Source organism: Salvelinus namaycush, unplaced genomic scaffold, assembly GCF_016432855.1.
Source record: "Salvelinus namaycush isolate Seneca unplaced genomic scaffold, SaNama_1.0 Scaffold21, whole genome shotgun sequence".
In the NCBI taxonomy this organism is placed as follows: Eukaryota; Metazoa; Chordata; class Actinopteri; order Salmoniformes; family Salmonidae; genus Salvelinus; species Salvelinus namaycush.
In genome coordinates, this window is record NW_024058897.1 from 280,990 (window position 1) to 298,484 (window position 17,495).

Here is a 17,495-nt window from a genome sequence, read left to right on the forward strand (position 1 = left end):
AGCTCATGACTGGCTAACGGCTCTGGACGCTCATGGCTGGCTGACGGCTCTCGACGCTCATGGCTGGCTGACGGCTCTCGACGCTCATGGCTGGCTGACGGCTCTCGACGCTCATGGCTGGCTGACGGCTCTCGACGCTCATGGCTGGCTGACGGCTCTCGACGCTCATGGCTCGCTGACGGCTCTGGACGCTCATGGCTCGCTGACGGCTCTGGACGCTCATGGCTGGCTGAAGGCTCTGGACGCTCATGGCTCACTGACGGCTCTGGCAGATCCTGTCTGGTTGGCGGCTCTGGCAGATCCTGTCTGGTTGGCGGCTCTGGCAGATCCTGTCTGGTTGGCGGCTCTGGCAGATCCTGTCTGGTTGGCGGCTCTCGCAGATCCTGACTGATAACTGGCTCTAGCGGCTCCTGACTGACTATCGGCTCTGACGGCTCGGGACAGACGGGCGGCTCTAATGGCTCAGGACAGACGGATGGCTCAGACGGCGCTGGGGAGACGGATGGCTCAGACGGCGCTGGGGAGACGGATGGCTCAGACGGCGCTGGGGAGACGGATGGCTCAGATGGCGCTGGGGAGACGGATGGCTCAGATGGCGCTGCGGAGACGGATGGCTCAGACTGCACCTGTCTGGCGGAAGGCTCTGGCTGCTCCTGTCTGGCGGAAGGCTCTGTAGGCTCATGGCAGACGGGCAGCTTTGCAGGCTCATGGCAGACAGGCAGTTCATGCGCCGTTGGGCAGACGGCAGACTCTGGCCGGCTGAGACGCACTGTAGGCTTGGTGCGTGGTGACGTAACTGGAGGCACCTGACTGAGGACACGCACTTCAAGCCTAGTGCGGGGAGCAGGGACAGGGCACACTGGACTCTCAAAGCGTGCTATATTCCTGGTGCGTGGTACCGGCACTGGTGGCACCGGGCTGAGTGCACGCACATCAGGACGAGTACGGGGAGAAACAACAGCGTGCACAGGACTTAGGAGACGCACATGTGGCTTAGTGCGCGGTGCCGGAACTGGAGGCACTAGGCTGGAGACACGCACCATAGGGAGAGTGCGTGGAGGAGGAACAGGACTCTGAAAACGCACTGGAAGCCTGGTGCGTGGTGTAGGCACTGGTGGTACTGGGCTGGGACGGGGAGGTAGTGCCGGAAATACCGGACCGTGAAGGCGTACTGGCTCCCTTGAGCACCGAGCCTGCCCAACCTTACCTGGTTGAATGCTCCCCGTCGCCCGACCAGTGCGGGGAGGTGGAATAACCCGCACCGGGCTATGTAGGCACCATGGGACACCATGCGTAAGGCTGGTGCCATGTAAGCCGGCCCGAGGAGACGCACTGGAGACCAGACGCGTTGAGCCGGCCTCATGACACCTGGCTCAATGCCCAATCTAGCCCTACCAGTGCGGGGAGGTGGAATAACCCGCACTGGGCTATGCACTGTACAGGAGACACCGTGCGCTCTACTGCGTAACACGGCGCCTGCCCGTACTCCCGCTCTCCACGGTAAGCCTGGGAAGTGGGCGCAGGTCTCCTACCTGCCCTTGGCCCACTACCTCTTAGCCCCCCCCCCCCAAGAAATTTTTGGGGTCTCCTCTCGGGCTTCCAGCCACGTCTCCTTGCTGCCTCCTCATACCACCGCCTCTCTGCTTTCGCTGCCTCCAGCTCAGCTTTGGGACGGCGATATTCTCCCGGCTGTGCCCATGAACCTCTCCCGTCCAATATTTCCTCCCAAGTCCATGATTCCTGTGTATAATCCTGCTTGACTTCACGCCGCTTGGTTCTGGATTGGTGGGTGATTCTGTAACTGCTTTCCTCTTCCTCTTCATCAGAAGAGGAGGAGCAGGGATTGAACCAATATGCAGCGGATTGTGAAGACATGATTTATTAAAGAAAAACACGAAAACACGAACTTGACTAATAAACTAACAAAACAACAAACGGTGTAGACAGAATCTGGACGACGGACTCACATAACACACGAGAACGCACGAACAGGGAAAAAAACCTACACAAAAATGACACTGAACAAACAAACCGAAAACAGTCCCGTGTGGCGCAACGACATACACAGGAGACAATCACCCACACCGAACACTGTGAAAACACCTACCTAAATATGACTCTTAATTAGAGGAACGCCAAACACCTGCCTCTAATTAAGAGCCATACCAGGCAACCCATAAACCAACATAGAAACAGAAAACATAGAATGCCCACCCAAACTCACGTCCTGACCAACTAACACATAAAACAAACTAACAGAAATAGGTCAGGAACGTGACATAACGCCCCCCATAAGGTGCGAACTCCGGGCGCACCAGCACAAAGTCTAGGGGAGGGTCTGGGTGGGCATATGACCACGGTGGTGGCTCAGGCTCCGGGCGAGGTCCCCACCCCACCATAGTCAATCCCAGCTTCCATCTCCCCCTATGAATGTCCACCCTCATCTTACCCCCACGTAGTGTAGCCCAGTTCCTTTTCCTGCCTCCGAGCTAGCTCCTCATATCGCCGCCTCTCTGCTTTCGCTGCCTCCAGCTCAGCTTTGGGGCGGTTATATTCTCCTAGTACCTCCCGGTCTAAAATTTCCTCCCATGTCCATGAATCCTTGCGTTGCTCCTGTTGCCGCTGGTCATGTTGCTTGGTCGTAGATTGGTGGGTCATTCTGTCACGATCGTGTTGACATGAATGAGAGGACCAAGGCGCAACATGATATGAATACATCTTCTTTAATTTATAACGACGAAGATGAACACGAAACACTTAAACCACACTAACAAAAACAAGAAACGATCGTGAAACTTCAAACGCAAGTGCACACACAAACTACTTACGTCGACATATACATATACAAATACAATGACCCACAAACAGCTAAAGCCTATGGCAGCCTTAAATATGGTTCCCAATTAGAGACAACCGAAACCAGCTGTCTCTAATTGAGAACCCATTCAGGCAACCATAGACTTTCCTAGAAAACTACACACCCATAGACACAGCTAGATACATACACTCAACACAAACCCATACACTACCACCAACACCACCTCTACCATATAAATACCCCCAAACACAAAAATACCCCATGTCACACCCTGACCTAACTAAAATAATAAAGAAAACAAATAATACTAAGGCCAGGGCGTGACACCAGGTGCCGCAGGTGGGTGGAGATTTACCTTAAGGACCAATGGAATGGTCTAAAACTCATGCAATACTAAAGCGCCCAATGTGCTGCACCTTACATTCTGTTAAGTTTCATTTTCCCAGCAACAAATCATTTCTAGCCAATGAGAGAGTGCTGCTAGGCAAAAATTATTCTACTCAGGACAGGTAGGGTCTGAATTCTGATTGGAAGTTGCTTTTTAACTTTAACCTTGGCTACTTGCCAGAATCAGAAGATAGGCCACATCTTTGGGTTAGATGAAATGTGTTGGACACATGGGACACAAATAAAGGTTACAAATGTAATAACATATAAAACTGCATTTTGAAATGTAACTTTATACTGTAGTTGTAACTTTATAGTTGCCTAACCTGGTCCCAGATCTGTTTCTGCTCTTTCCAACTTCATAGAGTACCACAGCATGAGTCATATTACCCATAAAACCTAGCTGTCAAACAGGGAAATAGTTCCATTCGTTTTTCCACCATTCATTTGTCCCATAGATTTTAGAAACACTTAAAATTATTACACTTCACTTGGCACCCAGCATCATAACATGTTATGACAAAGTCATAACCATGTCATATGTCATAACAGCTAACATAACGTGTCATAATATGGTCACAACACTGTCATGATACATATATTTAGACCTATTGTGACATATCTTACATTATTTTATGGTTGGCTATGACACCTACATAAGAGTCAAAACCCACAGAACCTACCACTGTTGTTATTTTATGGCTGGTTATGACACCTACATAAGAGTCAGAACCTACCACACAGGGCAAAACATTCCATTACAACATAGCCTATATGATTTGCTTAAATTTACCTTTGACCATTAAATGATCATTGTAATTGCCCACACATTGATGTCAGACATGTACCTACCCCAATGCTCTGTTGCTGATGACTGGGATGAATGCAGAATTTGTCATGAGGCTGAGAGAAACAGTCATGTTTTCTTCCCTCATATTTTAAATTAAACTTGTAGAAAATACACTTAATGACACTATCAAGAAGCATTATGACCATCCTAATCATGCAAGCCAGAAAGGCCTATCATGCCCTTATGTCAATCATCAGTCAAAAAGAGGGTGTCTTGTCCTGCTCCTGACATCTGCTCCTGCATTCATTCCATGTTTTGCCTTGTGTGGTAGGTTCTGTGGGTTTTGACTCTGAAAAGTGCAAATCAATCCCAGAACAACAGCAAAGGACGTTGTGAAGATAACCTTGAGGAAACTGGTACAAAAGAATCTATATCCACAGTAAAACGAGTCCTAAATCGACATAACCTGAAAGACCGCTCAGCAAGGAAGAAACCACTGCTCAAAAACCGCCATAAAAAAGTCAGACTACGGTTTGCAACTGCACATGGGGACAAAGATCGTCCTTTTTGGAGAAATGTCCTCTGGTCTGATGAAACAAAAATATAACTGCTTGGCCAAAATGACCATCGTTATGTTTGGAGGAAAAGGGGGACGCTTGCAAGCCGAAGAACACCATCCCAACCGTGTAGCATGGGGGTGGCAGCATCATGTTGTGGGGGTGCTTTGCTGCAGGAGGGACTGGTGCACTTCACAAAATAGTTGGCATCATGAGGATGGAAAATTACATGGATATATTGAAGAAACATCTCAAGACATCAGTCAGGAAGTTAAAGTTTGGTCGCAAACTGGTCTTCCAAATGGATAATGACCCCAAGCATACTTCCAAAGTTGTGGCAAAATGGCTTAAGGACAACACAGTCAAGGTATTGGAGTGAGATTGCCTATTTAACTAGGCAAGTCAGTTAAGAAAAAATTCTTATTTCATTGATGGCCTAGGAGCAGTGGGTTAACTGCCTTGTTTAGGGGCAGAACGACAGATTTTTACCTTGTCAGCTAGGAGATTCGATCTTGCAACCTTTTAGTTATTAGTCCAACGCTCTAACCACTAGGCTACCTGCCGCCCTGAAGTTGTTGCATAAGTCGCATCCAGGTATGTTGAGAATGAAAGGCCTAGCGAGGTCATACGTCTGGTGGCCAAAGATGGACCACGATGTGGAAACTGAGGTTAGCCAGTGAGCAGATTGTCAGAGTAACAGGAAGTCACCCCCCACCGCACCATTACATCCATGGGAATGGCCGGAAAAACCATGGACACGACTACATGTGGACTTCGCTGGACCTTTCCTAGGAAACATTTTCATTGTGCTGATTGATTCTAATTCAAAGTGGATGGATGTTTACCCCATGAACACGTCCACATCGTACGCTACGATTGAGAAGTTGAGACAAAGCTTCAGTGTTATGGGATTGCCTCAAATATTGGTTCGTGACAATGCTACTTGTTTTACAAGCACTGCATTCACAAGTTTCATGAAACAAAATGGAATTCAACATGTAACGTCGGCCCCTTTTCACCCATCTTCAAACGGATTAGTAGAATGTGTGGTTCAGACCTTGAAGGAGGGGATGAGGAAGATGCAAGGGCCCATCATTGAAACAAATGTCTCAAGATTCTTGTTTAGCTACAGGATTACTCCTCAAGCTACAACTGGGTTGTCACCTGCAGAAATGTTAATGTCAAGGAGGTTAAGGTCAACCTTGGATCTCATCAGACCAGACCTGAAAGTGAAAATACATCAAAGGCAATGGAATCAAAAATGGAATCATGACAACCAAGCCAAACTCAGAAGTTTCTCACCTGGAGATGATGTCTATACAGAAACTATGGGTTTGGTCCTAAATGGATTCCAGCTACCATTGAGGATTGCTCAGGACCAGTGTCCTATACTGTGATCATCGGAAATGGACAAAGACTAAGGAGACACGTGGATCAGATCCGAGCTAGAATTCCAGTTCCATCCGGTGATCTGGATCAATGCGTAAACGAGCAGGACAGGACATTGGAACGTTCACCAGAGTTGCAGTTGGACAAACCACCTGAGGCAAACAATGCTCAACTTCCTGAGACCACCAGTCTGGGACGACCTCCTCCTGTGAAGTCTCCACAAAAGGACTTTGTTTCACCATCAAGGGGTGAAGATCTGGTGGCACCAGCTACACCACCTCTGAGACGTTCTATTAGGGAGAGACGTCCGCCAGACTTTTTCCGATCCTAAAGGAGATCATGTTTGGAAAAATGTAAATATGAAAATAGCATAGCTTAGAATGGAATTACATTGTGTTATTAGCTTTAAAGGGGGGGATGTAGTAACAAGGTATATTTATGTTTACCAATAGATGGTGGTATTGACTCGACGGGGGTTTGCTTCCCGCTATCCGTAGCCATTTCCTATGTCTGCCTATATAACCGTGATTAAGAAAGCTTCAGGTAGCTTAAGCCAGGTACATTAGCGAATGTTATTCTAAGTTACAATTAAATACTAAACCGTACTTACGTGTCAGGAGTCATCAATCTACATCAGTAGTGATGGGGACTGTTATCAGCAGTGATGGGACCTGTTATCAGTAATGATGGTGCTTGTTATCAGTAGTGATGGGGGCTGTTATCAGTAGTGATGGAGCTTGTTATCAGTAATGATGGGGCCTGTTATAATTAGTGATGGGGCCTGTTATCATTAGTGATGGAGATTATCAGTAGTGATGGGAACTGTTATCAGTAGTGATGAAGCCTGTTATCAATAGTGATGGAGCCTTTTATCAGTAGTGATGGGGCCTGTTTTCAGTAGTGATGGGGGCTGTTGCCAGTAGTGACAGGTGCTGTTACCAGTAGTGATGGGGGCTATCAGTAGTGATAGAGAATGATATCAGTAGTGATGGGGGCTGTTTTCAGTAGTGATGGAGAATGATATCAGTAGTGATAAATCCTGTTATGAGTAGTGATGGGGGCTGTTGCCAGTAGTGACAGGTGCTGTTACCAGTAGTGATGGGGGCTATCAGTAGTGATAGAGAATGATATCAGTAGTGATGGGGGCTGTTTTCAGTAGTGATGGAGAATGATATCAGTAGTGATAAATCCTGTTATGAGTAGTGATGGGGGCTGTTGCCAGTAGTGACAGGTGCTGTTACCAGCAGTGATGGGGGCTATCAGTAGTGATAGAGAATGATATCAGTAGTGATGGGGGCTGTTTTCAGTAGTGATAGAGAATGATATCAGTAGTGATAGATCCTGTTATGAGTAGTGATGGGGGCTGTTTTCAGTAGTGATGGAGAATGATATCAGTAGTGATGGGGGCTGTTTTCAGTAGTGATAGAGAATGATATCAGTAGTGATAGATCCTGTTATGAGTAGTGATGGGAGCTGATTTCAGTAGTGATGGAGATGTTATGAATAGTGGTGGAGCTTTTTAACAGTAGTGAAAGACAAATTCAACTCCATCTTTCATCGAATCATGGCTTAATCATCACAAAACCATTTGATGTTGCCAATTATTTTCATGATTACTTCATTTGCAAAGACGACAAATTTAGGCAGGAAATACCACCAGTGAACAGTGAGCCATTGTATTCCTGCATAAAATAAAAAATAGTAAAAGAAAAGCATTTTCTGGTTCTACCAGCAGACCTATCAGCTTGCTCCCAGCTCTGAGCAAACTGTTGGAAAAAAATGTGTTTGACCAAATACAATACTTTTTCTGTGTAAACTAATTCACAACAGGCTTCCAGCATGCTTATTGAGAAGGGCACTCAACATGGACTGCACTGAAACAAATGACTGATGATTGGTTGAAAGAAATTAATAATAAGATGATTGTGGGAGCTGTACTGTTAGATTTCAGTTCAGCCTTTGATATTATCAGTGGTGTAAAGTACTTCAGTAAAAATATTTTAAAGTACATCTTATGTCGTTTGGGGGGTATCTGTACTTTACATTATTATTTATATTTTTGCCAACTTTTACATTTACTTCACTACATTCCTAAAAAAAAGAATGTACTTTTTACTCTGTACATTTTCTCTGACACCCAAAAGTACTCGTTACATTTTGACAGGAAAATGGTCCAATTCACACACTTATCAAGAGAACATCCCTGCTGATCCCTACTGCCTCTGATCTGGCGGACTGTGTTGGAGTGTGACCCTGGCTATCCGTCAGTAAAAAAATAAAAATAAAATTGTGCCATCTGGTTTGCTAAATATAAGGATTTTTAAATGATTTATAATTTTACTTTGACTTTTGATACTTAAGTACATTTTAGCAATTACATTTACTTGTTGAAACTGTTCATTACTGTTCACAAAACAATGTCCATACAGGCTAGAACACTTTACAATGTGAGACGATACCGGTAGCTTCTAGCTTTAATTGTAGGCTAACTTTCCTTGCTAGCTTACAGCTGAATTCACTACCCCTAGTACTTTGTTTGTGATAGTATGCACACCATAATGCAAAATATGTTGATTTGAAAGCTGATTGCCACCAAAAACGTTATTAATAACCAATGTGAATCAATATAAGCAACATAATAACAACATACCCATCAAAATACATCAGTTTAAATAATATCCAAATTGATGAGTTTTCTAAATGAGATATTGTAAACTTTTTCCGAACTAATCTACATGAAGCAACTTCTCAGCTTAATTAAAATTTAATTCCCAAATAGCCTATACAGGTTTGATTTATCATTAAATTGATCAATCAGTAAAATTTGGGTTTTGCAAAACCCATTCAGTAACCCAGTACTGGCAGAAGTCCCGCCCCAAGCGGGAATGTCACACCCTGGCCTTGGTTATCTTTGTTTTCATTATTATTTTAGTTAGGTCAGGGTGTGACATGGGGAATGTATGTGGTTTGGTTTGTCTAGGGGTTTTGTACGTTTAATGGGTCAGTGTCTTGTCGAGGTGTTTGTATGTCTATGGCTGCCTAGATTGGTTCTCAATTAGAGGCAGCTGTGGTTTATTGTCTCTGATTGGGAGCCATATTTAAGGCAGCCATAGGCATTTGGGTTTTGTGGGTAATTGTCTATGTGTAGTGTTTGTGTCAGCACTATTTGTCATATTAGCTTCACGGTCGTCATTTTGTTAGTTTGTGTTTAGTGTTCGTTTCCGTGTTTTCCCTCTTCTAATAAAAGAAGATGTATTTTGCACATGCTGCGCCTTGGTCCACTCTCTCACAGAAAGACGATCGTGACAGGGAATCCCATGTGGCTTGGGAGAAGTGTACCACAGTGGTGAATGTTCCCAACATTTGATCTACTGTTTACACTTATGATATCCAATCAATGGAGATTGCATGGATTATCGTTTCATTCAATTGAATAAGTTAAATTGTTGAACATACCTTAATGTTCTTCCAATCAAATGAGACACTTTTAAGCGCTAGGGGTCAGATTATTATTTTATTTTTTAAACGTTCCCAACGTAAACGGACATTTTCTCTGGCCCAGATCGTAGAATATGCATATAATTTACCGATTAGGATAGAAAACACTCCAAAGTTTCCAAAACTGTCAAAATATTGTCTGTGAGTATAACAATACTTATTCTGCAGGCGAAATCCTGAGAAAATATACCCAACCCAAATGGCGTTTTTTTGTTATAAAAGTAATATTTATCGAAGAAAAATAACATTTGTTGTGTAACGGGGAGTCTCGTGAGTGCAAACATCCGAAGATTATCAAAGGTAAGCGATTAATTTTATTGCTTTTCTGACTTTCGTGACCATGCTAATTTGGGGCTATTTGTTGTAGCATTGATTTATACACTCACAAAAGCTTGGATTGCTTTCGCTGCAAAGCATATTTTCAAAATCTGACACGATAGGTGGATTAACAACAAGCTAAGCTGTGTTTTGGTATATTTCACTTGTGATTGCATGATTATAAATGTTTTTAGTAATATTTGGCGCCCTGCAATTCAGCGGTTGTTCAGGAAAATGATCCCGCTAACGGGATCCGTAGCGCAGTGAAGTTAAACTAGATGATAGGAACACTGTGGACAATTTTCAGCAAGTTTCAACCATGAAATAAAAAATAAAAACTTTTCCATAAACAAGCTTAACTTTTTATTGCTGAAGGGGCAGTATTGAGTAGCTTGGATGAAAGGTGCACAGAGGTGCCCATATTAAACGGCCTGCTACTCAGTCCCAGTTGCTAATATATGCATATTATTATTAGTATTGGATAGAAAACACTCTGACGTTTCTAAAAATGTTTAAATTATGTCTGTGAGTATAACAGAACTCATATGGCAGGCAAAAACCTGAGAAGTTCCACTTCCTGTTTATATTTTTTCTGGGGGTGCCAAATTTTCAACCAAGGTCCCATTGAAATCACAGCGAGATATTGATGAGTTTTCACTCCCTACGGCTTCCACTAGATGTCAACAATCAATGGAACTTTGTCTGATGACTCTAATGTGAAGGGGGGCCGAAGGAGACAGGAATTAGTGACCACTGCCAGGAGGTGATCACGCGCGTTCACGTGATAGGCAGCTCCGTTCCTTCGGTCAACTGAAGTCGATGAAATTCTCAGGTTGGAACGGTATTCAAGATGTATGTTAACAAAGGCTTTTCAAGAGTCCTTCAGTAGAGTCAAGAGAGGAAAGGGAGAAAGGTATTTATGGAGGGGTCATAAACCTTACCCACAGGCTAACGTCATGACAGTCCCCCCATGTTGGGTTCAATCTTGCGATTAGCCTGCACGTTGCAAACCAACATTAAAATGACTGTGGGTTGACCTGGTTGTGGACCATTGGACCAACCCCCTTTCCTTTGTGTTACCAGCCATCATGTCGGCTCCGTCCACCAGGGACGTTTTCTGTATGACATAATTTGCATTCTTCATTCTGGGGCCCGTAATGTACTAGTTACATAGGTGGGGCCGGTAATGTACTAGTTACATAGGTGGGGCCCATAATGTACTAGTTACATAGGTGGGGCCCATAATGTACTAGTTACATAGGTGGGGCCCATAATGTACTAGTTACATAGGTGGGGCCCATAATGTACCAGTTACATGGGTGGGGCCCATAATGTACCAGTTACATAGGTGGGGCCCATAATGTACTAGTTACATAGGTGGGGCCCATAATGTACTAGTTACATGGGTGGGGCCCATAATGTACCAGTTACATAGGTGGGGCCCATAATGTACTAGTTACATAGGTGGGGCCCATAATGTACTAGTTACATAGGTGGGGCCCATAATGTACCAGTTACATGGGTGGGGCCCATAATGTACTAGTTACATAGGTGGGGCCCATGAAGACAATACATCTCTTGGCACTGAATAGATTCATACTATAGTCAGACAGGAAGAAATACTTTAACTTCTCCAGCGAGCCAACACTGGAATGAATGTAGTCCAACAAGAAAGACAGAAAAAAAAACTCCTTACAACACTGTTCAATTGAAATGGGACACCTTTCCCTTATCCAGATTGACATTCCTCTAAACTGGGAAGTAAAAGTGAGTTTAACATCATCACTCCCTTGTTCCAGCTTAATCTGTTCACTATCACATAGAGACAGATCAGATTCTTGCAGAAAGCATTAAGGCTTTTCAGATATATATTTTTTTGTGCAGGCCAAACTGTTAGGACGCTATAGAGGGAAGTAGGCAAAAATTAAAACAATTTAAAAAATATTAAAAAATATTAAAATAAAGAAAAACCCTTGAATGACTAGGTGTGTCCAAACTCTTTGACTGGTACTGTATATCAGCTTCATATCAAAATGTTGAAAATAGCATGAGATTAGCTGGGTACGTCTCACGTTACTGTGTGCGGTTACATATCTATCGCCATAGGATGCTGGGAAATCCTGCCTAAAATGTAATTTGCTCATCAGAGTGTCTGTTATATTTCTGTGGAAGGATACGCCCGACTGTCTCGACTACAACACTGCCCTCAGGTGACATGGTAGGGCCCTGTGTTTTGGTTGACCCTGTCACATGACCTGGATTTTAACTTTTTATTTAAAGCCTTTTCCGGAAATAAGAATTAGACCAAAAATGTAAGGAATTGTCTGAAGATGGTGCTGGACCATCTGACATAAAAGAAAAAGGGGACAGTTTGATGAAAAATATTTAAGTAAAGGTTAATATCCAGGTCATGTGACATAATCAACCAAAACACATGACCCCATGATGTATTCACATCAAGTTGGAAGTTCGGGACCTCTGAGTTAAAATGAACCTTATAAAATGAACCTTAAAATTAAGTTATTTGAATAGAGCTTTGTATTGGTTGATTCTGATACCTCCCAAGTGGGAAACTCCAACTCTTCCACCTAGGTTAGCAAGTGGGAAACTCCAACTCTTCCACCTAGGTTAGCAAGTGGGAAACTCCAACTCATCCACCTAGGTTAGCAAGTGGGAATCTCCAACTCTTCCACCTAGGTTAGCAAGTGGGAAACTCCAACTCTTCCACCTAGGTTAGCAAGTGGGAAACTCCAACTCTTCCACCTAGGTTAGCAAGTGGGAAACTCCAACTCTTCCACCTAGGTTAGCAAGTGGGCAACTCCAACTATTCCACCTAGGTTAGCAAGTGGGAAAATCCAACTCTTCCACTTAGGTTAGCAAGTGGGAAACTCCAACTCTTCCACCTAGGTTAGCAAGTGGGAAACTCCAACTCTTCCACCTAGGTTAGCAAGTGGGCAACTCCAACTATTCCACCTAGGTTAGCAAGTGGGAAAATCCAACTCTTCCACCTAGGTTAGCAAGTGGGAAACTCCAACTCTTCCACCTAGGTTAGCAAGTGGGAAACTCCAACTCTTCCACCTAGGTTAGCAAGTGGGAAACTCCAACTCTTCCACCTAGGTTAGCAAGTGGGAAACTCCAACTCTTCCACCTAGGTTAGCAAGTGGGAAACTCCAACTCTTCCACCTAGGTTAGCAAGTGGGAAACTCCAACTCTTCCACCTAGGTTAGCAAGTGGGAAACTCCAACTCTTCCACCTAGGTTAGCAAGTGGGAAACTCCAACTCTTCCACCTAGGTTAGCAAGTGGGAAATGTCTGAGTTCCCAACATGACGTGAAGTCGCGTTAGACAGGGGGAATTGCCAAAGTAAACTTTTCAGATTCCACTGCAAAGTATCCATCCTTACAGTAATTGACAATAAAATGTGGACTTTATTTAGAAATCTAGTATATAATGTTGATATATTCTCTGTAACAAGGTTTTGATATTCTCTGAAACACTGAAAGTCTATCTGTAAATGTTGATATTACTAATATTGTATCCTAAATGTATATATTCACATAATGTAAAAATACTCACACTGTATATGTATAGACCAAGCTGTAGATTTAGAATGAAACTAAACAGAGCCTGTTATAAGCAGTAATGGAGCTTGATCAGTTGCAACAGTTTTATGGTGCTGCTGTAAATGGGCCTGTCCTTAACCTTACTTACTGTATATCTTGTGAAAGTTGTATGGTGCTGCTGTAAATGGGCCTGTCCTTAACCTTACTTACTGTATATCTTGTGAAAGTTGTATGGTGCTGCTGTAAATGGGCCTGTCCTTAACCTTACTTACTGTATATCTTGTGAAAGGATGAAAAAGTATAAATACATTTATCAAAATAACTAATTTAATGAAAATATGTCAATCATTATTTGAACATGTTGGTAAGACGTTTTATAAAAGTGATAATTCCCTCGAAGCCAGTGCTTGGATATATAGGCACGGTTTGCAACACCAGTGGCACCGTTTGCAACACCTAACACCCCTAACACCTATCACCTAACACCCCCAACACCCCTAACACCTATCACCCCTAACACCTAACACCTAACACCCCTAACACCTAACACCCCTAACACCTAACACCCCTAACACCTAACACCTAACACCCCTAACACCTAACACCCCTAACACCCCTAACACCCCTAACACCTAACACCCCTAACACCTAACACCCCTAACACCCCTAACACCTAACACCCCTAACACCCCTAACACCTAACACCCCTAACACCCCTAACACCCCTAACACCTAACACCCCTAACACCTAACACCCCTAACACCTAACACCCCTAACACCTAACACCCGTGCCAATAACACTTGTTTGTCACTTAATTAGAATTTTCTACTCAGCAATTTGAGTCAGGGCTCGCAGGACAGGCAGAGGCTGAAATATGATTGGGTGTCGCTGTAATCAACCTCCTCCTGACAAATTAACCCTGTCTGTCTGCCCAGAATCAGAAGGTAGACCACATCTCTGATGAAATGAATTCTGATTGGGTGTCGCTGTAACCAACCTCTTCCTGTCAACTTAACCCTGTCTGTCTGCCCAGAATCAGAAGGTAGACCACATCTCTGATGAAATTAATTCTGATTGGGTGTCGCTGTAACCAACCTCTTCCTGTCAACTTAACCCTGTCTGTCTGCCCAGAATCAGAAGGTAGCCCACATCTCTGAATAAAATGAAATGTGCCAGACACCTTTAGGGGAAAAGGTATATGAATGTTTTGGTTTTTTACAGCATTTTAAAATGTAACTATGTAGTTGTCTAGCCTGGTTCCAGATCTGGTTGTGGTCTTTCCAAATCCATTGTTCACTATCAAGCCATGACAATGAGTTGTAATGATGGCACACACAGACTGGTACTCAGGGTATTAGTTGCCTAGGTCCTCTAATGTAATTGTTGTACATCATTTAGTTAGTAAGGTAGTTAAGTTGAATAGTCACTGTTAGTGTAGTTGCACAAATCTGTTAATTGTTGTCGCCAGCTGAGAGGTGAAGCTATTATCTGGACCTTACAGGTAACTGTCAAAATAAAGGAAACACCAACATAATGAGTCTTAATAGGGCGTTGGGCACCACGAGACTCCAGAACTGCTTCAATGTGCCTTGGCATAGATTTGACAACTGTCACATCCCTCTTATCATGTTGGTGTTTTGTTGAAGGTGATGGAAAGCGCCGTCTCAGGCGCCGCTCCAGAATCTCCCACTAGTGTACAATTGGGTTTAGATCGCGGGACGGCCATGGCATATGGTTTACATAGTTTAATGCTCATCAAGTCATTCAGTAACCACTCATGCCCTGTGGATGGGGGCATTATCATCCTGGAAGAGACCACTCCCGTCAGGATAGACATTATTCACCACAGGTTGAAGGTGATCACTCAGAATAGCTGTGTATTTACTGGTGTTTACCTTGGTCTCTAAGTGGTTGAGAGGACCTAAACCACGGCAGGAAAATGCACCACACAACATAGCTGCCAGATCCCTCATTTACACAAGTGTTTCCATTATTTCTGCAGTTACCTGTACATTCCGAGTTAAGTTTAATTTCCCCTGTAAAGCCAATGAGAGAGTGTTGCTAGGCAAAAATAATTCCACTCAGGACAGGCAGAGTCTGATTGGGTGTTGCTATTATCAAACTCCTCCTGACAACTCAACATTGTGTGTCTGCCCAGAAACATAAGATAGTCCACAGCTCTGAGTAAAATTAAATGTGTTGCACACAGAGACAGCACCTTCAGGGGGAAAAGGTTGAATAAAATAAAAATGCATTGTGAAATTTAAGTATATAGTTACCTAGCCTGGTCCCAGATCTGTTTATACTCTTTTCCAACTTCTGCTCAGTGACACCCTCAGCAGAGTCTGAAATAAACTTTTTTTGGACCCTGCTCAGGCATCTCTTTTACTCCAGCCACGTTAGGTTAACTCAGTCTCTACCTGACTCTCTACCCTTGTACCTGCAGTGGACCTACACCAGTGTTGAGACTCTACCCCTGTCTCTGCATTAGGCCTACACCAGTGCTGAGACTCTACCTCTGTCTCTGCATTAGGCCTACACCAGTGCTGAGACTCTACCTCTGTCTCAGCATTAGGCCTACACCAGTGTTGAGACTCTACCTCTGTCTCTGCATTAGGCCTACACCAGTGCTGAGACTCTACCTCTGTCTCTATATTAGACCTACACCAGTGTTGAGACTCTACCTCTGTCTCTGCATTAGACCTACACCAGTGCTGAGACTCTACCTCTGTCTCTGCATTAGGCCTACACCAGTGCTGAGACTCTACCTCTGTCTCTGCATTAGGCCTACACCAGTTTTGAGACTCTACCCCTGTCTCTGCATTAGGCCTACACCAGTGTTGAGACTCTACCTCTGTCTCTGCATTAGGCCTACACCAGTGTTGAGACTCTACCTCTGTCTCTGCATTAGGCCTACACCAGTGCTGAGACTCTACCTCTGTCTCTGCATTAGGCCTACACCAGTGTTGAGACTCTACCTCTGTCTCTGCATTAGGCCTACACCAGTGGTGAGTCTCTACCTCTGTCTCTACATTAGGCCTACACCAGTGCTGAGACTCTACCTCTGTCTCTGCATTAGGCCTACACCAGTGTTGAGACTCTACCTCTGTCTCTGCATTAGGCCTACACCAGTGTTGAGACTCTACCTCTGTCTCTGCATTAGGCCTACACCAGTGTTGAGACTCTACCTCTGTCTCTGCATTAGGCCTACACCAGTGTTGAGACTCTACCTCTGTCTCTGCATTAGGCCTACACCAGTGGTGAGTCTCTACCTCTGTCTCTACATTAGGCCTACACCAGTGCTGAGACTCTACCTCTGTCTCTGCATTAGGCCTACACCAGTGTTGAGACTCTACCTCTGTCTCTGGGTGGGCAGTAATTTTACTGCTGGCATCAGTTACTTGATGTGGAATAGTGTTCTATCTAGTCATGGCTCTATGCACCTCCCATAGTGTGTTCTGGACTTGGGGACTGTGAAGAGACTTCTGGTGGCATGTCTTGTGGGGTATGCATGCGTGTCTGAGCTGTGAGCCAGTATTTCAAACAGACTGCTCGGTGCATTCAACATGTCAATACATTCTCACAAATACAAGTAGTGATGAAGTTAATCTCTCCTCTACTTCGAGCCAGTAGAGATTGACATGCATAGTATTAATATTAGCTCTCTAGTGGTCATAAGAAATAGTAATACAAATAAGCTAAGTCTAAATACCAACTACTGAGAACTGAGTAGGAAAGGCAAGCATAGGAAATACATTTCCTAAGAGTGAGAGAAACCAACTTGCCTTCTCAAATCAAATCTTATTGGTCACATACAGGTTAGCAGATGTTAATGCGAGTGCAGCAAAATGCTTGTGCTTCTAGTTGTATGCATAGTGGTTTTTGAACAAATTATGAAAATAACATTTTCTTGATTTTGCTTTATTATATATTGTTGAAATCTGGGTAAAGTTTACACCAACAATGACTAAATGTCCTTTAACATCCAAGGTTGGCAAATCATGAAACATCATATGCAGCACAAGCATGAAACAATCAAAATATAATAATCAATGTATCTTAAAGCGGCAATCAGCAGTTAAAACAATAAAGTTGTCTCCCCGCCTCTGTTTCAGTAAAGACCTGAGGGATGGAGCTGGAGAAATGTAACCACTATCCCATTCATAGACAGAGC